General features: G+C 38.7%; 1 long non-coding RNA gene across 4 annotated transcripts in view; it reads left to right on the top strand.

The window, feature by feature from the left end:
- Positions 1 to 21143, top strand: part of LOC308649639 — a 66304-nt gene that overhangs the window by 818 nt on the left and 44343 nt on the right. The window lies entirely within an intron of this gene.

The following is a 21143-nucleotide window of genomic DNA, read 5'->3' as shown; positions in this document are numbered from 1 at the left end:
GAGGAAGAGGGGAAGGAGGGACAATGTGACAGTTTAAAGCAGTTCAGTAAAGAAAATGCACAATTATTTCCTATAACCGTCAAATGACCATAACAATCAGTCTATATAATGGCGAATAGAATCAATCTGAATGCAAATAAGATCTGTCCAACTGCATAATTCAATTTCCCACAGGAAAAAAAAATCTTTCTTTTTTATTCCTCTCACATATTCAAAGAGTTTTGTTTTCTACCTTATTATCTTTCATTCATTCCATCTCTTCCTAGTTCCAACCCACGTTTCCCAAATCACTTGGCAATAATACACACACACATACACACACACACACACACACACACACACACACACACACCATAAATACACACACTTGGGAACTTATTAAAATGTCACAGACCTCAATTTCTAGGAAAATGACCACTTCACATGACACAAATCTTCAGTCTTCTGAGTGACCCAGGTGCCTTCCTCAGTGGCCTACTGCCCATCTCCAGGCACTTACTCACAGGCACTCTGGGGTCCAGCCATTTATAACAATTTGAATCTCCCAATGAACCCATGTTTCCATGACTTTCTGTAACTATACTTGGCTTAGTCTGTATTAGGAAGATTTTTTGCCCCCTTATTCAAAAACCCAACTTCTCGTAATTCTTTTTTTTTTTTTTTGTATCAGTCATTGAACTCATGGGCCCTCAACCACTGAGCCACATCCCCAGCCCTATTTTGTATTTTATTTATAGACAGGGTCTCACTGAATTGCTTAGCACCTTGCTTTTGCTGAGGCTGGCTTTGAACTTGCAGTTCCCTTATCTCAGCTTCCTGACCACACCTGGCTCGTAATTCTTAAAGATTCAATTTTTAAAAATTGTTTTCTTTGTGAAGGCTTTCCTGAGTTTTTATATCATGAAATATGTTAATATAAAATTAGGTTCTTCAGATATGGGAGTGTAGCTAAGGGACAGAATGCTTGCCTCCTGGAAGGTCCTGGGTTTGATCCCCAAGTACTGCAGAAAAGAAATTAGGTTTTCAAATTGCTGTATAAAGTATTATTCTGTTAAGCACTCAAATAAATATTTTTTAGTGTTAATTGTTATGCTTTTATTATAATGCATATTAAAACTATTCTGGTTTTTTTTTCCATTTTGACATAACAGTATAACATTGGTTTGGGAATAAAATGATTTTATCTTAAAAATAAAGCAATTTAAATAGAAATATTAAATAAGTAGCAACTCATTTGGATGTCTCAAAATGGCATATAAATGATCATACTTTGAGAAAATTCTGATCTATTACTAGCTTAACACCTGAGAACTAAGTAAAAATTGCTATGCTCAACATGAACACCAGACGGCGCCAAATCACAAGCACTTTCAAACTATCATGTAAATAATGACTTTATTTCAATGGTAAATCCGATGATAACAGCTATAATTTCTTGATTATCTATATTGTTCTAAGCATTTTTCTCAGCAATTTACATAAATAAACTTGTGTCTCACAATATGCCTTAGAATTACCTGTTATTATCTTTGTTTTATAGATGAGATTATTTCAGATAATAACAATGTTTTACTGTTTTGTTTCAATTTGCATTTAACATGCATTTAATATTGTTCCATGCACTATGCTGGGTTTGTTATAGATTATTTCAGTTATAATTTGTAGTATCCCTGTCAATTATTTTGTATTATATTCCTTGTTTGTAGATGAAGAAGTTGAAATTTAGAGAGATCATTTAATTTACTTGAGAGCAAATAGTAATGTAGTTATTGGTGGAGATGAGCCTATTCAGTGATATAGCCGCCCATTTCACTGTCAAATAACCTCTGCAAGATGTCAGAATAATTTTTTTCTCTTTATCTCTTCCTGCTCTTTTTCTTATGCATTAAATTTACAACATCTAATATAGTAACTTTATATGTCATATAGCTGTTATGATAGGTTAATGTTTTAAAGGCAATCCACATATAAACAACAATAATGTTCACACAAGCAATGGAAATTTATTACAATGTCTTTCTTTTAAGTTTATATGCCTATATCTGGTAAGAAAAATGTCCTTACTTATGTATATTTATCAAAAAATAAGGATGAGGGCTGGGGATGTGGCTCAAGTGGTAGCGCGCTCGCCTGGCATGCGTGCGGCCCGGGTTCGATCCTCAGCACCACATACCAACAAAGATGTTGTGTCCGCCGAGAACTAAAAATAAATAAATAAATAAATAAATGTTGAAAATTCTCTCTCTCTCTCCTCTCTCACTCTCTCTTTAAAAAAAAAAAAATAAGGATGAGAAGGAGCCACTAGACTTCAATAAATTCACCACTGTGAATTTTACCATACTATATGTTCATTTCATGAGATAATAAAGTGACTTATAATAAAGTAAATACAAGTTAAAAATAAATAAGGATTTGTTGACTACAGGCTCTGGGTCATTTCAGAAATGCAAGAGTCAAACTCCATTGTATCAGGACCCAGAGGGTCCTGAGAACAAGAGAGCCTCTTTAATAGAAAGAGAGATTCTAGGACAATGATTATAATTATGGCTTTAAAACTATTTCTGATTCCTCTATCAGTGCATATCACTAGAACATAGAGTGTTCACCACAAGAATCCTGCATTTTAGCATTTCCATTAGCAATACCAGAAAAGAAATTCAAATTGTGAAATTGAAAATGTGACCATAGTCCTTCATTAGAATATTTATTTTACTAATAAACTAACTGGGGAAAAAAAAAAAAAAAAGCAGAATAGCCCGGGTTCCTGACTGCAAAGATAACTAAAGAATTGAAGCATTTTCCTTTGTAAGGTTTTCTCCGTATAATTTGTTCTGGGACTTTAGAACAGGATATTAATTCTGACAAAACTTTCTATCCTTGGCCACCAAAGTGTCCTCTACATGGAGGGAAGCTTTTTGGTCTTTAGTAATAAAAAATAAGATCTTACTAATTGCTTTTTGGTCTTTAGTAATAATAAATAAGATCTTACTAATTGCAAGAAGTTATAACTAATATGAGGAGCTCGATACTTAGAATTTAGGCCATAAAAGTTTGCTGTCTGATTTATAAAAAACACACTTGTTTTAATGAGGAACTTTGAAGTGACTGGAGGGTAATTTGCACCATGTGGCCTCCTCCTAAAGGTCTGGCAAGATTTGTGGGTATAGTGCACCCACTGAGCCTATAACAGGCTGACTTTGGCCTTCCCTCTGAGACTGCCTGGTGCTGTCCGTCTCCTGGCTGTCCAGGTAGATTTGGAACTCTTCAAGAGCCCTTCCAGCCTCACCATCTCCTTCTACCTTTGTTCATGCCCAGAGTGGTTATTGGTTGATTAGGAGTGCTGTAACAATGTACCATAGATGATGTGGCTTAAACAAACAAACCAAAAATATTATTTTCTCACAGTTCTGTAGGATAGAAGTACAAGATCAAGGTGCCAGCAAGGCTGGTTTCTGCCCAGGCTCCCTCCGTGGCCTTCTTTCCCCTATATCTTCACATGCTCTTCCTCTCTGTGTGTTTGTGTCCTAACATTTTATTATGAGAACAATAGTCATATAGAATTAGGGCCCACATCTAAAGACCTCATTTTAACTTAATTACCTTTTTCAAGACTCAATGGTCACATTGAGATTACCAGGGGTTAGGACTTCAGCATATGAATTTTAGGGGAAATACAATCCATCTCATAATAAGGGTTGAGAATTGTAGTAGGACTGTTGCCTGAACTAATATCTCCTTTTTCTCCCTATTTAATGCAAGGTTGAAAGGTGGTAGCAGTAACATTCTACACATATTTTAATCTCTCTTTTTTCACAGTAGGGCTTCTATGGACCCTGTTACTTTTGGAACCAGAAAATTATTATTTTTAAATTTTATTTTACATTATTTTTTTATTTTGCCAAAATATAATTTACAAATTATAGCCTTATCTGTATGTTATGTATCTACACCTACATGTACACATATATGTATATATACATACACGCGCACACACACACACACACACACACACACACACACAGTCATGGGACTGGTGTGGTAAGCCAGCTCTCTGCTGCACTCCCCTAACCTCAAAATCCTCTGTTTTTGTAGAGTTTGCTCATTTCTGTAGTGTAATTGCCATCATTTTTGCAGATTTCAAACTGCTGACTTGATGTTACTGAACATTGTCTGTAAGAGATGAACCTAATGGATTTTTGCAAACCGATAGAAGCCCTCTCTAAGACATGCACATGCACGACTTTCCTTGCCAAAAATGTCTGTGGTATTGTCTTATTCTTTCCTTTGTTATCCTTATCCCTACAAATTCAGAATTGATCCTGCTCATGCTGCCTCTCATTTCCTTGGCTCATCTTTCCACTCCAGTTACACAGAAGCAGTCTCTTGCTAGCAAGTATACTGAGGCAGCAGCTTAGCTCTGATTTCCTCTTAGGATTCTCTGCCTCTACTTCACATGACATCCCGAGGAGACTATTAAACCCTGGAGATTCATGTGGAAATGCAGGCATATGAGGCAGTCATTGCTCCATCCACCCCTTGCCAAATGGGGACCAGAGTTGGTGATAATTATCTCCAGTCTGCAAGGAGGGCGATTCTGAGGCAAACTGTGTGGTGCTTCAGAGGTCCTGTGGGACTGAGGCACAGTTGCACAAAGGGACCTTTGATAATGTATCCTTTCTCAGCACTTCCCCCATTCCCCACCCCTCTCTCTCCCAAAAATTATTACCTCCAAACAAGATCTCATCTTGGGCTCTGCCTTTCTGGAGGGGGCACAGCCTGATAGGCTGTTCCTGATGCTGCAATGTTTTGATGAAACATAATTGCCATCAACATCACTGAGCAGGTTGTTAATTAAATTTTGTCTACAAATACTTAAATTGCTTCCTCTTTAGTTGAAATCCAAATGAAGAGTAATTGGCTTAGATTGTAACTTTTAGAAAAGAAAAAGCTATATGACAATATCCAAATGTGCATTAAAAAAAAGAAAATTCTTTAGAGACAGTGGTATATAAAATCATTTGTCTCAGCCATATTCTATTTATTTATTTTTTAATTTTATTTTTTTTATTGGTTGTTCACAACATTACAAAGCTCTTGACATATCATATTTCATACATTAGATTGAAGTGGGTTTTGAACTCCCAATTTTACCCCAAATGGCCATATTCTATTTAAAAGGTTTATATACCAGCAAATTATCATAGAGACGTGCAAATAGATTTACTCAGTAATCTATGGATTTCTTCTGATCACATCCACAAAATATGAGTTCATAGTGAAAGTAAAAGGTTTAAGAACACACAAAATTCTTATGTAGTGTTTGAAATAGCTATGGAAACACTGGTCATTATATTATAATAGCAAAATATTGTGATAAAGCACATTCATAAGTAAAAGGAAAAAATAATGAACTCAGAGGGTGGTAATAACCCGCATTCCTTCTGAGTTACAGACTGGGTTATGTTATTTTCAGCTCAAGTTTGAATTATTTAAGTATAATAAGACAGCTAATTCTGGTGAATGTAATTCTTGTGTTTTATTTTTGTTTTATATAATCAGGAATTAAAATCTAATATCGATCCATATTTAAATTACCAGCTCAAATGAAATAAAACCATAAAGACTTTAAGTGCATACAATAAAGTTCAATTAATAAGACAAATATAAATTTAAAATCTTCTGTAAAACTGTAATGGGAAAGACCCAAGTATATAACCAGATGAGTATATTTAATTTAGGTTTAGAAAAACAATAATTTCATTTTTTCCAACTTTCAAAAAGAATCTGAACACAAATGAAAGCTATGTAAATAATAAGAATTTAGAAAATGCCAAAAGAATAAAAAAGAAAATAAACATTGTATCTTATTTGGGTGTAGAAGGATCTATTTTTCTTCTTTTGTGTGTATACATAATTTTAAAAAAATTTAAACAATTTCATTATCCAATTGGCATTACATTTATATTTAAAGTATTCTAGGATGAGTTTCCATTCATGTATAAATCATTATTATAATCAGGTTAAGGAACATTTTCCAGAAAGTTTTTATCTTTGCTGTTTTCTGTTCCTAATAACACTGTGCCTCAGACTTAAGACAGCTATAAAGAAAAGATCTGGCTGAATGTGATGGCACACAACTGTAATCCCAGTAACTTGGGAGGCTGAAACAGGAGGATGGCAAGTTCAAAGCCAGCAACTTAGCGAGGCCCTCAGCAACTTAGTGAGAGACTTTGTCTCAAAAAAAAAAAAAATCAATAAATAAAATGGTTTGAGGATGTGGTAAAGTGCCCCTGGATCCAATCTCCAGCATCCCTTTCCTCCCCAAAAAATGAAAAAAGAAAAGGTGTATTTTGGCTCAAAATTTTGTACATCTCCAAGGGACTGCATCTGTTGATGGTTTTCTTATTGAAAACCAGAGCATCAAATGGCAAGAGACACGTGTGTGTGTGTGTGTGTGTGTGTGTGTGTTCCTCTTCTTTTAAAGTCATTGATATTCAATTAAATTGGGGGTGTCCATACTGATAAATTTACCTAATTCTAATCAATTCTCTCCCTCTAAACATCATAGTTGGAATAAAGTTCCACCCTCTTAATATCATGCAATAGGAATTAAATTTTGACATGTCTTCAAAGGGGACAACCCTTTTATAGGAATTTGTGAATTCCTATAAAAATCAAAAGCAAGTTACATGCATCTAATACATAATGGCACAGATAAACATCTCCATTTCACAAGGGATAAAAAGGCATAGAAAGAAGGGATGAGACCAACGAAAGACGAAAATTCAGCTGGGCAAACAAGTCCTGTAGCTGTACATTGGGCACCTTAGGCACATGGCATCATGATGTTCTCTCCAAAGGCTCGTGTAACTCTGCCCCTACTGACTTGTTGGTTGCAGTCAACATGGCCTTTCTTTTGACTTATTCTGCTTTATGCCTGCAACTTTCTTTGGCACACATCCCACAGTACTGTCATCTCTTAATTTTGAGGGATCTCTACTATAGCTTTGACTTCCTTCTCACTTCTTCATGCATCACCCTCTCAGGGCAGCCTGCAGAGACATCAATCCTGCTCCACCTTTCCTGGCCTCATGGCCTTCGTTTGAAAGATCAGTGGAAAACCTTCATGACCTCCTAACTCCAGCATCCTCCTGCATTTCTGCAGAGTGAGCACCACATAGTATATGCTAAGGTCTGCACCTTCTTGAGCAATAGCCAAATCTCCTGGGACCATGATTGCAGCAGCCCCTGAATGCCTGTGTGGCTGAGCATAATGAAACAAATTCCTATGACCCCTTTTGAAAACATGGTGCCCCTGTGGTCTCTTCCCAAATGATGATTTACCTTTACAACCTGAGCCTAAGATGGGTATGGTCTTGCCAATTCCTGAGTTATCCTCAAGCCATCTCTCCTATTGTTTCTGGTAAAGAACTTAGCATCCCTTTAGTGGCTGTAATCTCTTAACAACCACATCTTCAATATCCTCTGCTTTATACACACTTTTCTGGCCAAACTACAAGTTTTTAAAATTCTTCAGCTCTGCTTTATGCTCCTGCTTACAAAATTCGAAAGCTTTTCCAGCTTGCATCTCTCATCTTTTAAAAATTCTTCCCACAAACTCCAAAAAGCTCCAAGGGCTTCTGAACCACATGGTAGGTTAGTCACAGCAACAACACCACTTCTCAGTACCAATTTGTGTTTTTGTCCAATTTTTCATTGTTGTGACATAAAGATCTGACATGAACAATTTTAGAGGAAGAAATGTTTATTTGGCACTCATGGTTTCAGAGGTCTCAGTCTCTTAAGCTGACTCCATTGCTGTGGGACAAAGAGTGAGGGAGAACATCATGGAAGAAGCGTGTGGAGAAGGAAAGCAACTCAAGACACAGCCACCAGGAAGCAGAGAGTTCTGCTCACCAGGAACAAAATATCTCAAACTTTTGATGTGGTCCCATAGATCCTTTAAATTCTGTTCATTTTCTGTCAATCTTTTTTTTTTCTTTCTTGTTTTCAGACTGAATGATTTTTAATTGATTGATCTTCAAGTTTACTCCTTATACTTCTATCTCCATTGAACCTGTTTATTGAATTGTTTATTTCAAAGATCAAATTTTTTCAGTTTTAAAAATTTCTCATTTGATTCTTTTAAAAGTAATTTCTAGTTCTCTGCTGAGATTTCCTTTTTTTAATCCATCTCACTTTTGCCAAGTCTCTCCTCTCAGGTCCCTGACCTCACACTCCAGGGCTGATCTGCCTACATTCTGTGGTTTTTGAAGGCAAACCAGGCTTCTGTTAGCATTTTAGCAGCTGTGCCCTCTGCAACTGTGCCTGGGGTCAAACCACTGGAGAATAAAAACCAAGCACCTTCCCACTATGGGGGTTGGTTTTGCACATTTTGATTCTTCCACAATTTGCCTGGTTTTGCTTACGTTTTTAGCATTTTCAGGTGTTTTGTCTTTTATTTTGTGGGGGAAAGGGGTCTGCTGTCAGGGTGTCACATCTCCTTGCAGAACCAGAACTCCTTGGGAACTTTCATTTTTGCTTCAAAAAACAAATTTTATATAGAGGAATAAAAATCAGATGCAAAGCATTGGCATTTCATCATAAAAAGGATGACTTCTTGCATGAAGTACATTTGTTCAACCCTAAAAAAGTTTGGGGGTTGAAGATCTGGAAACTGTTCTTGGTTATTTGAGTGACAGCACCAAGTGAAATTGAAATAGTCATCTCAGAATAGGCTTCAGAAGCCATCTCAATGCCACGGTATTTTCCCATTTCTATTCCTGGTGGCGTTTCCAATGAATTCATCATTGCAGTTCCCAGGTCTTTATTAAAATTTCCCTTGTGCAGAAGATAAGTAGTAGGGATGATGATGATGATGATGATGATAGTGGTGATGATCTGAAAGACTCTTAACAAAGATATGAGAGATGTTTGATGTTGTTCCCTAGTGACATGGTTAACTGTTCAAAATGATATGTGAAGTATTCCAGTGGAAACCTCAAATTGCCTCCAGTGACCTTAAAAACCAATTGCATTTTCTTCTTTTTATTTTCACAGTTTAACACTGAGCAAAGTTTGAGTTCAAAGTAATGGAAGATGAGAACAATTGTATCAATCATTTTAAAAATGCAGTTCATTTAACAAAACACCACCAGTAGCTAGTCACATAGTAGATCTTTAATAAATAATCATGAGGAAACAACTCTGAGAAGAATGCGATGATTCTGAGTGCTTGTTGGTGGCTCCAGGAAATTTTGCAGTGGTGTGTGGGATGTTTAGTTCAGATTTCTTCCTTGGAAGACTGAATGGTTCTAGCAGTGAGCTAGCAACATGACCCCATGAGTTCTTTGAGCAGCCTTTATTCCCCTTGCTCAGGATTCCAGCTTCTGGCCGCCTGGAGTTAATTGCAGCTGCCAGCTTTTCCTGCAGAGCCTGCTGCTTTTTATGGTCAGAGGAGATAAACAGAGGCGCAATAGGAGATCTATTTCTGGGTGTTGAAAGAGCCTCTGTGCCCATTGGTTGAGGGGGAAATCATCCAACCTCCCCCATGGCATGCCTGTACTATTTCCTAGGGCTCTCCTCTTCAGACTGGCACTTCCTGTCCCTAATTTAAATAGTAGATAGGCTAAGAGAAATAAAATAAGTCTTAAAAAGTCTAAAAGTATGAACTCATGTCTAACTTGGCAAACCGAAATTCCAATTTGGCAAGCCAATACATGTTCATTCAATGTTGAATTCATGGTCAATATAGAAAATATATTCATTTGTGGGGCGGGGGGGGGGGTGTCACAATTACTACCCAGCTGTGGTCAATAACATTCTCTGGGTCAAGAGTGACTTGCTTGAGGGAAGGAAGGAGGGAGTTTCCATTCGCTGAATACTACTTTGGGCCTCCTGTGTGATTACAGTATCCGCAGTATATTTATTCCCTTTATGTAGTTGTTAAAGCAAAATTGAATGTCATAAAATTGTGACAGAGGCTTATACTTGCTCTAGTTTGATTTTATTATACATTATTAGTCACACATTGTGGTATAGCACTCTAGAGAGCTGGTTGTCCCCTCCCCCACACTGAACATGGTTTGAGCAGCTGGACCAACGCAATAGCCTAGGAGCCAGCAGTAGGATCCAGACTTTAGACACCTGAGCCCTGCTCATTTCACTACCCCAAACCATCTTGTTTATGTGATGTAAGTTTCTTGACTGGGGACACAAGCCAGGAACAAAATCCTAGTTAAAATAGTAGCATCAAGAAAAACGATATTAGTGTCTGAAAAGAAACAGTCATATGCTAATAAATAATACACTTCTAAGAGCCTTTTCCTTATTATCAACTGAGTACAGAGAAATGCATAGTATAGGAGATAGACATATTTGATTCCAGCTCTACAAAATAAATGTGCTGCTCAAATGATTTTCTAACGAAACAGAATCTGCTTACATTGTGATTTAACAACTATTTAGACTCATTTTAATTAGTTATGATCACTATCACAAATAGGATGGTGTGTTTAAATTCAATACATGTAGAAACAGGCTGTGTAAGACTAGGTGACTTTCAAATTCTAATATAAGATATTGCTGTCTTTGGACTGAAACAAGCAATTATGCACTTTCTGGAAAGGAAATAGCACCTATATCTAATTGACTGCATGTTCCAGCACCCCTCAGTAACAGAGAATATGTGGTGGGTTTTGCAACATGGGAGCCTAGAATGCTTCCTCGACTGTTTTGTGGCTTGTCTTAGGGCCCTTGTAGGGATAGCTACAAACTATCCCAGTCTTCCAGAGAATTCCATAGAGGAAAGAAGGGAAAGTATTCCTTAATTCTTTAAATAATATTTGTTAAGCGATTGATGACTGTGTATCACTGCTGTGGTTATCAAAGCAGTATATACAAGGCATTTAAAACTCACAACAATCTTTCACTAAAAATCTATTCAAATTTTATAGATTCTGAGAGGTACAGGGAGGTTAATTACCTTGTCCTAGGTCCCTGAGATAGAAAGTGAAACCAACATTTGTGGGACCAATGTCTATGATCTTTGTTTCATGCCTGGGTCTTTCAACTGTAATCCCTAAACTATAATCTCCTTAAATCTCTTATTTCCAAATACAGTCACAATCTGAGATTCCATGGGTTAGAACTCCAACATATGAATTAGGAAAGAATCCAATTCAGCACTTAACACCACCCTGGGGAAAGTGGAGGCACTACAGGTAAAGGAAGGCCCAGGAATGGAGGCAACTTCCAGAAGTTAGGAGGGGGAACAAAACAGAGCCACCTTCAGAGCTGCCAAAAGGAGCCAGAAAGTGCCTAATTGCTTGTTTCAGTCCAAAGGGGACAGACTTGCTGATGCTGATTTCAGACCTCAGGCCTTCAGATCTGTGAGAAGACTTTAAGCCACTGAGTGTGTGGTACTTTACTTAGGAAACCTATAATGTCAATACAACTGCCTTGTCCAGTGGTGACTTGTAGAGTGCTCAACAGATGAGCCCATGGTGATGGGCCTGGCTGGTACAGACAGGAAGGCATCCTGCAGGAGAAGATGCTGGGTCAGAGGACTATGGAGACTTGGAGTTAGGAGGAGGTGGAGGTAGAGAAGCATCCTACGCAAAGGTGAAGTGGTTTGACATACCCAGTCTAACTGAGAAATACCAGAACTGAGTAGTTTGAACTAATTTTAAAAGTAGGTTGCATAATTTCACAGGAGAATAAATACAAGTAGTCAACAAAAGTATGAAAAAATGTTCATCATCTCTAGCAACTAAAGAAATGCAAATTAAAACTACACTGAGATTCCATTTCACTCTCATCAGAATGGCAATTATCAAGAAAACAAGTCATAATAAATGTTGGAGAAGATGTGTGGGGAAAGGTCCACTCATACATTGCTGGTGAGACTGCAAATTGCTCCAACTATGCTGGAAAGCAGTGTGGAGATTTCTTAGAACACTTGGAATGGAACCACCAGTGGACCCAGCTATCCCACTCCTTGGTAGAAACAGGACTCAAATGGTAGAAACCCAGAGGGCTCAAAATCAGCATACTACAGTGATGCAGCCATCTCAATGTTTATAGCAGCTAAATTCGCAATAGCCAAGTGATGGAACCAACTTAGGTGCCCTTCAACAGATGACTGAATAAAGAAAATGTGGTATATATTTATATAGTAATGGAAATTACTCAGCCATAAAGAAGAATGAAATTATGGCATTTTCCAGGAAATGGATGGAACTGGAGACTGTCATGCTAAAAATAAGCCAATTCCAAAACACCAAAGGCCAATGTTCTCTCTGATATGTGGATGCTAAACACAATACAGGAGGCAGAAGGGAAGAATAGATGTCTATTGAATAAGACAAAGGGGAATGAAGGGAAGGGAGAAGGGATGAGAATAAGAAAAACAGTAGAACTAATTGGATGTAACTTTCCTAAGTTCACATATGAATACACAACCAAGGTAATTCCACATCATGTTCAACCACAAGAATGGAATCTTAATTAGAATAAGTTATGCTCCATGCATGTGTAATATGCCAAAATACATTCTACTGTCATGTATGTCTAAAGAGAATAAAAACAATTAAAAAGTAGGTTGCATAGGTCTAAATTTAAGAGCTGAAAGAGGCCTTCGAGATTGCTCTTGCACTTTTTTATTTTATATCAACATCTGGGCAGGTATCAGAGAGCAAATTAGTGAAAACATTCAAGACAGAAATCTGTCTCCCAAGCATTATCTAATACTCTCTCCACTAGACCAGGGTTGCAGCCTGGCCTTTTCTTAAGTGCATATACAGCATATTCCTTAAAACAGAGCAAGGGGCACAAAACATATTTACTTAACTGAATAAAAAATATTTAATAAAATTTGGAAGAACGAATGTCAGAGAGAAAATAACCATTGGTTGTAGGTGTGCTTTCAGATACGCTATTTTGCTTAATGGGAACAATTCTGTGTTATTATTCTCTAATTCCCAAGGTTTTTTTTTCTTTCAAAACTGCAAGTGTTAAGAAGTTTGGGTAACTCGCCTCAAATTTCCTGGTTAATCAGAGAAGGACTCTGAAAAGCAATCTAGTGCTGTGGCTTCAGGCTTCTCAACTCTGGGTTCAAATGTCAGTTCAGGACCCTTCCAGACTGTGACAGGGGGCAAGCTATTCAGTTTCAGCCAAATGTTAATAAATAATGAGGCAACTGTAATTTCCAGGACACCCTGATGTAGTGCAAAGGAATTTGCTTTGGAATTTGAATCAGGCTGGCATTATGACTCCATCCTGTTTCACTTTCTTCATCTCTAAAATGGGAATGGCATTTAACTCATAAAGTTATGGAGTTTCTAAAAGAAAATTATATGCAACCCTGAAGATTTCTGCTCATTAAATTCGCTTGGCAAATGAAAATTCTTTCCACCTTTCATCCCTTCCCTTCTCCAGGGGTCTTGCTGGTTACTGGCGACCCTTTTTGTTAACCTATCTTCTTAACGTTCCCTTTCTTTTCTCTCTTCCCTTTCATCTCTTTCCAGTCTTTTTCTTTTGGGTTACGTTCTAAATGAAATGTAGAAAACAAACCAGACAGGTTTGTGAAAAGTGAACAGATAAATGGAAGATGTTAGCAGGATACTTCAGGTAGCTGCCTTCCAACCTCCCCAGAAACATTAAACTTATTAACAAAAAAAGTATTTATCCTTCAAGCACGCAGGTAAGGGAGACCGCCTCGGATTGTGTTGTCCCCACATAGATGCTGCTGCCTGGGAGTTGCTCCCTTTGCTCATCATCCTGGGAGGAGATCCGCCCTCCCTCCAGATCCAGCTTTGGGCAGGGAACCGCTGCAGAGGTGGCGAAGAGCGCTCCACAGGCACGCGCTCTGCACCACGCGTGCTCCATAACCCACTCCGCCACCTACACTGGACCCAGAACAGTCACCACCACCCTGGCCTAACCATTGTCCACTGGCGGCCTCCATGCCAAGGCTGCAGTGGACAGAGATGCTCGTGTGCACACGCTCTGATGCCCCCAAAGATTTCAGATCCCAGGACAGCTGTGGTTCCCTGGTGTCCTCCCGCTAGCCCCAACAGGCTTTGGTGGGACCTGCACAGCTGCAGGGTAAGGATCAGAAGAAAGGGGTGGACTGGTCACAGGTCTAGGTGGAGGCTCCTGCCAGCAGAGGTCTTCTCTATTTTGTACAAAGGCAATTCTAATTTGTTTTTGCTTTATCTTGCTTTATTTTGTTGGTGATGGGCATTGGGGAATGGGGAGAAGAGAAGGATGTTGAAATTGTGAAAGGATATGTTCCTCTTCTCTTGTTTTTCTTTCTTTCTTTCTTTTTTTCTTTTATTTTCTTTTTTTTTTTTCTTCAAAAGATAGAATTCTCCTGGGGCAGAAACCAGGTTAAATTCAACCCTTCGAATTTAACACCAGCTGGAGGGTGAGGAGCCGAGGTAGTGACTTTGGTCTCTCTTTTCTGTCCTGCCTTCTTTCCATCTCCAGAGGCGCTGTTCTACTCCACCACACTCACATGTCTGGATTAGGAAGACCCAGTTTGAATCTCTGGCTTTATCATTTCCAGGGTTGCATAATCTTGGGCTCCATCTCCTATTTTTAGTTTTATCATTTATTCTACAAGCATTCCAGTGTCATGACGTGCCTGCCAGTTACTGTAGAAGGTTCAGGGGGCACACTAATGAGTAGAATAGGAATCCTGACCTACTGGAATTAATTTTCTTGCTAGAGAGCCTCAGGTATTACAAAAGTAAAAATAATCAATTTTTTGATGATTATAGAGTGGGGTGGGAAGAAGAGGCCTGTTTCATTTTGGGGATAGAGGAAATCCCCGAGTCCACATGGAATGGACAAGTAACTTGGAATGTGTACCTCAGTTTCCACTCCCCTTTACCCCCACCCTACCCCACCTCATCCCACCTCATCCCAACCACTCCATTCCCAGGACTGCTGCTGAATGCTACTGAGTGTTCACAGGAGCTCTCAGCTGCGTCCCCACTCTAGTGTTCTCAGACGAATGTCCTGCTCCCTTTCCAGGAGCAGGTGGTGTTCAGAGACTGCTGTATGTCGCAGGTAGAAAGGCCTGGTCTACTCAGTTCAATCTGGGACACTCTGCAGGGCTGTCTAGCTTCCTGCTGATGGACCCAGGCATTTGTGGGGACTTCAATGCAGCCCCCTTTCTCTCCCTGCCTAATCCTGATTCCTCTGCTCCCTCAAGATGTTAATGCTGAGAGAACTTAGCAAAAACAAACGAACAAACAGAAAACTGCAAATTCTGGTGTTAAAGTCTGTTTCTCAGAAAAGGACCCTCCTGCCCCAGACAGAAGCAACAATGTCAGATTGTACTTTAGCCACATCACCTCAATAGTACTGTAAAGAACTCCAATAAAGAACTATAAAATCTTGTCCAAAAAAGCACAGTGGACACCTCCTATGAGCCTGTCACTGTCATAGGTTTGGGAAATATTGAGAGGGAGCCTGAAAGTAAAAACACCAGTAACTGCTGTGGTCTGAACAAGAAATAAGGGTAATCTGCATTGATGGGATGAAGGTGTGAGTAGAGAGAAGTCATTTAGGAGTTGTAATCAACAGGGCTAGGGACAGAAAGGACTAGGTTGGGTGAAAGGAGCCACACAAGGTGAGTCCCAGCTTTCTAGCTTGGGCATCTGGAATCCATGTCAAGAGGCTGCCCTTCTCACATGTCCTTCAAATACCTGAAGGTCTGAATCCCAAAAGACCATTAAATTATTTTTGGCAATAGAAGAATAACTACGAAACACTTTTGAGGGATAATTTTTAAGATAGTTTCCCTTTACATTGTGAGTATGGTCCTGCAGTGGCCACAGGGCTCAGCTCTGGTGGCATGTGCACAGATTTGCCTTGTCTCTTCTGAGGGCCCATGATAAATAACATGGGCATCCTGCTATGTGTGCTCAGTCGTAACTTGTTGAATAAAGAAAGAAGAAATGATTGCCTGTGACCAAGGATTTTATTATGGAGTGAGGAGGTCAGCTGAAACAAGACTAGGCATCTTTTTCATGTTGGAACTACCCTCTGGCTAGTCAATAGGCACCTTTTTTCCCCCTATCTCTTGCTCACTTTTTACAGGGTTGACCAATGGAGAGCTCAAACTTCTTTTACTCTCTCACCTTTCTGGTATGCATTTAAAAATCATGTTTCTAGCTTCTGCCATGAGAATGATTCTGGTAAGAAATGCTGCCAGAAGTCCAACCACAGCTTACTAACAGGGAGTGTCCACCAGCAACTTAATGAGAAAACGGTAGAATCTACCCAGACCAGCAGAACTGAGGGGCTGCATCCACTAGACCAGGCATTCCTAGTTCTGCAGAAGATCTCTCTATATAATAGGCTTTGCATGTAACCTCTGGAAAGCCGGCTGTTGGGGCTGAGATTGCCTAATCTAGCTGTGGTCTGGAGTGAGCAGACAGCCCAGGTTTGGGCCACTGAGACCTGGAATTCTCTATTTCATTGATATAGAGTCTTCCTGCTCTAATATATTCTGGACGAACACAGAAATATTATATCGAGTGGTAAAGAAAAAAACTTGCTTTGCTAATGCATCAGCAGATCTTATTAGTTCTAATCTTAAATTTAAAAACTTCTCATTGTACCTCCTATCACTGTCCTGCTCCAAGGTGCCTTCAGATCTTTCCTGATACATTGTGGTGCCCTCCTGGCTGATCTCCCATTTCTTATCTGGCCTTGCTTCAATCTGGTCTCATGCCAGAAGCCAGAGTGATTCTGTTGGGAAATAGGAATGGTCATATTACCCTTCTGCCTACAATCTCCAGTAGACTTCTCGTCTCACTTCAATAGAATGAAAATATTCCAATTCTCCTTCTACCTTTGCAGCACTGTCCCCTAATCCTCTGTTCATACCACTTTCACCTGCTTCTATTCTGGCTACTCTGGCATCTTGCTCTAGGTTCTTGCCCAGCTGCTTCCTCTGTCTTGATTGCTTTTCTTGCAGTGCAACTCGTCAACACAGCTTCCTCCCTTCTCTCATGCTTATGCTCAAACTCCAGTTCCTAAGCAGCCCATACTCCATGACCTCATTGTCCATCTCTTTTCCCTGATTTGCTTTTCTCCTTTTTGCTTCAATGATTTACATATTTTACTTATTGGTCTGTTTCCTCCATGACTGTAAAACGTGAGCTCCATGAAGGCAGGCATCTTTTGTTGACTCCTGTATCACTGAGTCTTGGAATAGAGAATGGCACATAGTAGGTACTCAAAAAGTATTTGTTGGATGAATGAATGGCAGCCGTGCCTCAGAGAGTCACTCACTATGGCCAGGAGATTGGGGAAAAGCTTCACGATCTGTGGTGACTGTTTCTGTATTGTTGTATCACTTTTTGGACAGGTGCTTTAAGGAAATGGCATCCTTGATTTCTAGTTGATGTGAGATGCTCACTGTCAGAACTGTCACTACACTCATAGACCAAAGAAACCCTGGCCTCCAGAACTAAATTGCTTGGGAAAACACAGGAACGATAGGTTCTATAAGGGTGATGTAGATCCCTGTGAATATTGCCAATATTTTTCCAGCTTTCTCTCAGCTTCTATTAGTAGCTTTGTTCTAAACAAAGTGGGTTGAAACAGTAGAAATTTACTGTCTCATTGTCCTGGAGGCTAGAAGTCTAAAGTCAAGGCATTTTGACAGGGTCATGCACTTTCTGAAGGGAGAATTCTTTCCTGTTCTCGAAACTCTTCTAGTTTCTGTTATTTGCTGGCAACCTTTGGCTAATAGAGGCATCCCTCCAGTTACATCTCTTCTAGGTGGAAGAAACATCTTCTGGAAGCTCATAGGCTCACATTTCATAGTTATAACATTAGAGGAGGACAGATAAAAGTTTTTCTATGGTCTCGAGTTGAAAGACTGAGGAGGAGGGGTGATAGTTGGCTTTATTTGACTCAGGCATCCGTCTCTGAACTAATTGGTTTCATTGATGGGGTGGAGCATGAGAAAAAATGGCTGTGATTGGGTGGGTGAAGAGGAGAAAACAATAGATGTTGACTAATTAATGACTTTATGAGTAAAATTTTACATTTAACCATATACTAATCCAGAAATATATGTGTCAGGCATCATGCATTAAAATATTTCTTTTAGGGCACTTCATATCACAACTCTGAGACAAGGTACTAAGCATTCTCAGTTGCTTGTGGCTGACATCACTGCTTCATTTTGTATTAGCCAACCTGTTCAAATGGACAGTTACTAACAGTAACAAGAACTAAGGTTTCTTGAAATCTCATAAGAGCAAGTGCTTAAACTTGTATAAAACTTGGTTAATCCTCAAAACTAGACTGGGAGGCATATACTGTTAGCTTCCTTTTATAGAAGAGAAAACCAAGTCACACAGACGTTAAATGACTTACCCAAGATTACACAGCCTGGAAGATGCAGAGCTAGGGTTTCAATCCAGCAGTCTAGCCATCAAGCTGTACTCTTACCTTCCTCACAAACCTACCCCACTTAGGATCTGAGAGTTAAATCCTGGCCTACTCTAAGTTTCATGCTGAATAATACAGTCATTTATCTCTTTTTGGAGGGGTTTAGGGGGGATTGAACTCAGGGGCACATGACCACTGAGCCACATCCCCAGTTCTATTTTGTATTTTATTTAGAGACAGGGTTTCACTGAATTACTTAGCACCTCACTTTTTGCTGAGGCTGGCTTTGAACTCTTTCTTGATCCTCCTGTCTCAGCCTCCTGAACTGCCAGGATTACCGGTGTGTGCCACAGCACCTGACCTCATTTATCTTTTAACATGAAACTCCTATTAGTAACTGTGATGAAATATAAAGGCAGTTAATAAATACGTGGAACAGAGTATTAGGTAAGGGCAAGGAAGAAACTTCATAAGGAGGTCTCCCATTGATGACTAATCCATCATCTCTCAATAGACTACCCTGGCCATGTTAAAGACATTTCCCCCTCCCTTTGAGGGCTGGATGACATAAGTGGCTTAAAATGAGGGTGTATGTAGTTTGAAAAACACTGTTCAATGCCAGAACACATTCAGCCTGCTCAACACTTGGAAAAGGCACTGTGGGACCAGAATGCCAGAAGAAACAGGAATTCACAGTTCCCAGCTTATATTTATGTTGGAGCATATGTCATGCCAAACATTTGTGGTGAATTGTGTAAGTGCAATACATTTCTACTGTATCATGCATGTGTGTGTTGTTGGCAACTGTAACTATAATAGGAGATACCACCATCTTTTGTATTTAAAAATAACAGCTTAGGGCTTAGAGATACATGAGTGCTTATTACAATGAAAGAAACTAAATGCAAATGGATTTAAGGGCAATTTAATTTAGAGAACAGAAATTCAGTACAATGTATGTAACCAGTCTGGACATGTTTAAAAAAGGTTAGATGCCACTTTATCACCTGTCAAATTGGCACATATTTTTTAAAATGACAAAATCATTTTTATGAGGATGAAATGGAATGGATATTCTTGTAAACTGATCATGGGAATATAAACTGGCATCAACTTAAACATTTGACATTTGGGTATGTGAGTGTGCATGTGTCTCAGAGTGGTTTTCAGCCTCTTATCCTGAAATTCCATTACTAAGAATTTATCCCAAGATTTGCATTCAAGAGAGTTCACTGCAGCGTGCTAACAGCAAGAAAATACAAATAGCTAAAATACATTCCATTTGCAAAGTTAAATATTATTTTTTCAATGTATTCTGATGATCCAAGAAACACAATATAGTAATAAAAGACAATAAATTCTTTTAGGTAGATGTCATATTGGAGTCATGTTTGTCTGTATCTGGAATTATAGATGATTTTTATCTTCTGAATTTAAAAATTATATTTTTTGCTCCCTTAAGTTTTCAAATGGAGGAATAAAATATATTTAAAATGTTTAAAGTATACAGATTTTAAATGTCCAGCACAAAAAACTATATATATATCCTGATGAAGTTTTGTGCATCATATAAATATGGAATGCAGACTGTATTGTGTCTGGCATAATTTGTACAACCTAATCTTCATGAGATTCAACTATTTTTGCATTGACTGCTCAGTAAGTTTTGCAATTATTATTATTTTGGGGGGTAGGAGTACTGGGGATTGAACCCAGAGGTGTGTAATCACTGACCTACATCCCCAGCTGGCTTCATATTTTTATTTTGAGACAGAATCTCACTAAGTTGCTTAGGGCCTTGCTAAATTACTGAGGCTGGCCTTGAACTTGCAATTCTTCTGAGACTAGAAATGTGTATCACCATACCCAGTATAATTTGTTTTCATCTTTCTTGCTCTGATATGTTTCATTGTATGAATATACCCCTATGAATTTATCCATATTCCTGCTAACAGAAATTCTTATACATACCTTCAGATCAACAAATGCCCTTATTTCCCTGTAACACAGCTAGGAAAAGTATTACTAGGTTGTAGAGTTGGTGTGTATATTTGACTTAGATGTTTCCACTTTTCTTTAGCTAGTCTAGCTTCCTTTATCAGGAGAGTGATCACCACCCTAAGCCAATCTCTTACTTTCATGTTATTTGTTTATCATGACTCACTGAAGAATATCTGGACCAATCTTCACCTTTTGGTGCTTTTCTCCAAAAGCTTGTCACAGCAACACACTCCACCAAAATCACACTCATGAATTTCTGTTCATTTCTGCTTCTCTATTCTGAGAATCCAGTGCAGAAACGACTCCAATAACTTCAGATTTACTTTTGTTTGGCACTAATTCATTTACTTTAGAATCCAAATCTATTGGAAAAAAACTCGAGAGTCTTGTCTCTTAAAAAACTTTTATTAGGTGTTGCTAGATGACGTTGCACGATGTATCGCACACATCCTGCAGTAAACGGCACTCACAGTAATCCACACGACAGCTCATACAGTGACAGTCACAGCTGATTCCCCTTATAGTTTTCATCCATGTAGAGTGAGCATCATTAGATTTTTCCATGAGATCTGATCTCAGACTCAAGATTACCCTCCCATCTTAAAATAACCAACCAAAAATAATTAAAAAAACAAAACCAAAAACAAATAAAAGCCCAGCCACAACAAAAGGCTATAGGGAAATTACCAAAAGTCTATAATTAGACTCTACAAGAATATCAC

Source organism: Spermophilus citellus, assembly GCF_964194105.1.
Source record: "Spermophilus citellus genome assembly, chromosome: 5".
In the NCBI taxonomy this organism is placed as follows: domain Eukaryota; kingdom Metazoa; phylum Chordata; class Mammalia; order Rodentia; family Sciuridae; genus Spermophilus; species Spermophilus citellus.
Note: the sequence above shows the minus strand (reverse complement) of the source record. Positions and strands in the feature narration are given on the sequence as shown.